Consider the following 5,446-nt stretch of genomic DNA (forward strand, 5'->3'; position numbering starts at 1 on the left):
TAAACACAGATTCGACATAATACTCCCTCTGCCACTCGTATTTAACATGGGGTCACCTTGACTCCCATTGGTCAAGGCCAAATTATTACCATTCCTATTTATCCTTGCTGCATAAGCCGTTTGCAAGCGTGACTCTACTCTTTCTACTTCGATAATGGCAGTGTTAATATTGGCCAAAGCAACACTACTCAGCTGCAAATCCAATCCATGTAGGAAATATTGCAACTGTGCAGCCGCTAGAATGGGGATATAAGTGTTAAGTTTTCGAAGAACTTGCTTTAATTTCTTGGCATATATGTGGACATTCTCATTTAGGTCTTGGGATGTTATGTTCAGAACATGCAACCAATATTGTCCACCCTTCTTAGGGAAAAACTCCCTACCGAAAGCTGCAAAGAATTGGGCACTGCTAGCTATGGTTCCGGCTTCTAGACCGTGATACCACACTATTGATCTTCCTTTTAATGTCATGTTGAAGAACATCATTAGGTGTCCTTCATCTTGGATTCTATAGTTGAACATGAGCGTTTGAAAATCCTTAATGTGGAGTTCTCCATCTTCTTTTGCTAACCCATGAAAAATGGGTGCTCCTAATGCTAGTAAATCAGGTGTACCTGTTGGATTTGCGATAGGTTGTGCTATGGCTACAATTGGATTGACAACAAGAGTTTATGTAGGCAACACTACACCCCCACTTGTTGTGGGTTGATTAATTGGAAATAGGGAAGTACCAAGACTTCCACTTGCACTCGAAGAGCTACTCGTAACACCTAGATTACTAGAACCACTACCACTTATGCGTAACGAGATGCTCCTTTGAGGAGAATAGTGTCTTACAATCTCCAACCACTGTCTAGCCCTCTCAGCACATTCTGCTTTTTGTATTTCGGCTTGACGATCCTTGTCAGAGGACATAAACCAACTATTTGGTCCCTAAAAACCGTAGATTCGAGAACCACCACTTGTTGGCGGCTCCTGGTAGATGCACCACTTATGGGACCTAAAATGGGCCGACACTAGCTATGGCAATAGCCTGACCTCATGCATATGACTGACAACCCCACCACACGGCCTCGTGGGCCAGAAACATCTAAAACTCACTTTGCACTAAATGCTTATGATAATTTTGCATTTGTATCCAATATGTAGTCCAACGTTCACCTTCCCTTCTCCTCAGAGGGAGATCCCATAACATATAGGCATAATGCCTCATAATACACACATAGGGAAGCACCCCTCAGCTGATTACCGCGGCTCCACTACTACGACTCTCCTACACGTCAGAGATTAGCCCCAAGATGAGTCGCTCCAACACATATAACATTCGCACAAACTTCACTCTTTCATAATTCAGTGTTCCAGGAGATTTTAATTTGCCTCACAAAACTTTCCCCAATGGAAGCACCCATCTCAACCTACATCTTAGGTTTCCTGTCCTCTCAGCGCTGGTCAAAGTTTATTAATCAAGTGCAATGCATTCCAAGAGATACCACATGGCATGCGTGATGCAAGCTGTATGAAAATTGTGCACAACCATTTTATGATTAAAAAAATAGCCATGTGAGGTGCGGAAAATAGCCCTTTCATGAATTTTAACTAAGCGTGTGCTACGCTGCTTTAGGGACTAGCACCGGAACTTCCGTGCTACTAGTCACCTATTTTTAATTATGAAACGATTCCTAAATGCTATGCACAAAGATGAAAATCAGAATTTTGATATTTTCAACAATTAGATCATCGCACAAACATCATCCCCCCCCCTTCACCGTTTAGGTGTTGCTGCGGTGCATAGGTGTAAATGGTTGTTTTGTATCATTTTTGTATGTAAAAAGTAATAAACACGTACTATAACACAAAGGACAAGGCCAAACTGAGGCTTGACCTCATGCTTTAACCTTGCCAAACATTCGCGCACATAAATCTTATTTTCCATATTTTTTAGCACGAAAATCCCAATTTTCTCTATTTTTACCATTTTTTCCTATTTATTATTCATGAAAAACAGATATATTTTGATTTATTTGTATTGGCTTATCATTTTGATTGAAACTTGATATTTTCTTTGATGTTATCCCGTTTTCATCCCTTTTCTCCAACTCAAAATCGAAAAAAACCACTAATTTCCATTAAAAATGATATTTTTCGAGTTTTAAAGAATTAATAATGGCTCTAGATCATTATGGGTTCTATATTTTTGTAGTTACAACCCTCAAACATGATGCAAACAAGGTTCAAACAAAAATTCATTGCATATGAACAACATTTGGACCATGAAACAACAAAAATAATCAAATTTCTTCATAAAATAGAAGCATACTGCGTGTCTTGCATGTTGCGGGTTTTTTAATAATTATTCTGAGCAGCCCATAGACCAACAACAACCATTCTTCAGTGCTGAACCTCTTTCCTCAGCCTTATCTTCATCTTGAAGAAGTTTGATCACCGCCGAACAAGCATTCTTAAGTCCCTCTTCTTCTTGATTTCTTGCACATGAATAGCCTCTATGCAGGAGAGAGAGGGAGGAGAGAGAAAGATTGGTTCTTGATCTCTTTTCTCAATGCATCATCCCACAATCTATTTGTGGCGATGAAGGGCGAAGGATAGAAGCATCCCAGGCCCATGACCATTCCTTTCCATTCTCCTAATCAGAAAATGCATGATGGGGGGGGAAAATGGGGCGCAAAAAGCTGACCCCCCCCCAAACGTTTCATATCGTGAGTTTTTGTTGCTCTTTAATTAGAGCTTTAATCTAAACACCCCAAATATCTAGTTCATGCATTTTGCTTTCACACTTTGGCAAGTGGCTTTTTCGCTTTTGGAGGGGCAAATGACATCGGATTCGAGATTCGTCTGGACGGGTGGTTCCATGGCATCGAAATCTACAAAGTTGGGCCATGTTATGCTCTTCTCGACTTCCATATCCAATAGTTGCTTCAAAACTTCAAACCTTGCAGGGATTAAATGGGGGATCAAACGACCTCAAAATGAAGATCTGACACTTGCGTTGAATTCCTAACATCATTTTACATCTAGAAAAACTCTAGCTCGGCCATCTGCCACCGTTTGATTTCCAGAAAAATAAGTAATAGTGCTTTAGAGACTTGCCACTTAAAATCGTAGTGATTGCCATATCGCCTTTGAGAAGTCTATTTTTCCCCGGATATTCGTAATTTTTGGCTATTCTTAAGCATTTCTCGGCATAAAAAATCATCTGTCAAAGCACGATGCAGAAACTCAAATACTGAGTCTCACACTATACTCCATGCCTAGATCCTTGCACGTCAATGCTTTTTGGGAGGGCACGGAAATGCATGCAGTCCTCCCAGTCCTAGTTTTGGGAGATGTCATAAGAAAGGGAATTGCAGGCTTAAGGGTAGGAGTAAGCGTGCTAAGCCACGCAGTACTCCAAACTTGGGGTAACCCATCGGTCAAGACTGCTAGGTTCAACATCACTCTAGCTAACCAAATGAAGGTGAAACCATGTGGAGTGTTAAAAAATTGGCCCGTGAAGATTGCAGGAATCCAATTCTTGGTTGACTTCATAGTCATGAAGAAGGGAGTGGACTCTACAACATCCTATTATGCCAACCCTAGATGCACAATGCAAGAGTCATAGAAGACTGGGGCAATGGTCTTATCTTCTTGGGAAATCGAATAGAGGCTATCAGAGTGGAGATGGACACTTGGAAGCTATGCCAGTCAACCTAGATGCCATCTCACCATGCTGAAGGGTAGTGGATAGCAAACTAAGGGATCCTATGGGACTCTTACCAAGTGCATCTCTTGTCCTGAGGACGAGCGAGATTGGATGCATGTTCTTGCTACCATTGACCTACCATTCTCGGATGCTGAGGAATACGAACAAACCGTCAAGGCAATTGATAAGTTCAAGGACACACCTTCAGTGCTAGTCTACATGATGACCAAGAGTATACGTGGAAAGATCCACTCATGTTGCATTCTAAGTCCCAAGCAATAGATGTGAGCTCTAGGAGATCCTAGGATACTTAACCAATAAGTTGGTTGGCAATCCAGTGGCAAACCTTTAGCCACTCCAAGATCTCTTTAATGAGCCTGAATGGTCATGGTCCAAGGTGTACGATTTGAACTTGAAGTACAATTGGGCCTTACTTCTTGACCAACAAGAAGGGAATAGTTAGAACCATGAGAATCAGGAGCAGCCGAACAAAGACAGCTCGGACAACGAATATGAGGATTATTGTTCCTTCAGTGATGAGAGCGAAAAGAAAATCGCTATCCTAGAGTATGAAACTGGGGGGCATATAATCAAAGAAATACAAGTAGACCCCACACCATGCAAGCAGAGTGCACTTAGAGGTGGAGTTAGACTTAAGGATTGCGATCGAACTTGGTTGGAGCACACATGTGCAATCAATTACAAGTGGGTAGGCCTAGCCCAACCAAGTGATACACCACTGCTGCAAATGGACTCACCTTCTGAGCTACGACCACCAAGAGAGCGCCCCTCTTCTAGCGAAGATGGAGAGTTCGATTCCGAATCAGAGGTCAGCTCAAGTAGTGACCTTGAAATACCTTGACCTCCCAAGACTAGATGCACTAAGGGGGACCTACCCATCCACCTACAATTCTGACAATTAAAAGAGGAATGACAGGTGCAGAACCAGGAAATGCGAGTGGGTGAACAACGAAAACTGCAAGACCTACAAAAACGATTCACAAATTTCAAGAAGGGAGATAGGGTGGTGATCTTGCTGGGAGCCAAATGACAGGGGGAAGCAAGTGAACCAATCAAGGGACCCACCAACATCAAGCAGGTTAATTTAGCCAGGGAAGGGAAGACCCCACAACCATTCTTTAGAGCAGATGACTTGGCAGAGCAAGATGAAGCAAATCTCATTGCTCGCCTGCGAAAGTACATAGATGTCTTTGCTTGGTCCCTAGAAGAGTTCAAAGGAGTACACCCAAGCATGGTGACTCACAACATACCCATGACACCCGACGCAATGCGTGCCAAGTAGCAACCATATCCCATGAATCCAAAGCATGCCCATGCTATCAAGGAAGAAATCAAAAAGCTAATGAGAGTAGGATTCATCTACAAAATTGAACACACGGACAAGGTCTTGCCCATAGTTGTTGTCTTAAAGAAAAATGGAAATATTTGAGTCACAAGAAGGTAAATGCAGCTGAAAGGAGATAATTACCCATTGTGGTACACCAAGCACATGTTAGAGAGAGTGGCTAGCAAAGAGGCCTATAGTTTCTTGGATGGCTTCTCAAGATACAATCAGGAGCAAGTGCATCCTAATGATATGGATAAGAGGGCATTCGCCACTGAATGGGGAGTGTTTTAGATTGACTAATGCACCAGCCACTTTCCAACGATTGATGTGTACAATATTGAAGGACATGTTGAGGAAGGAGCTAGAAGTATTCATGGACGACTTGTGCATTCAGCCTACTT

Source organism: Lygodium microphyllum, chromosome 28, assembly GCF_053477565.2.
Source record: "Lygodium microphyllum isolate KBCC chromosome 28, Lygodium_microphyllum_v1.1.10, whole genome shotgun sequence".
NCBI classification, from domain to species: Eukaryota; Viridiplantae; Streptophyta; class Polypodiopsida; order Schizaeales; family Lygodiaceae; genus Lygodium; species Lygodium microphyllum.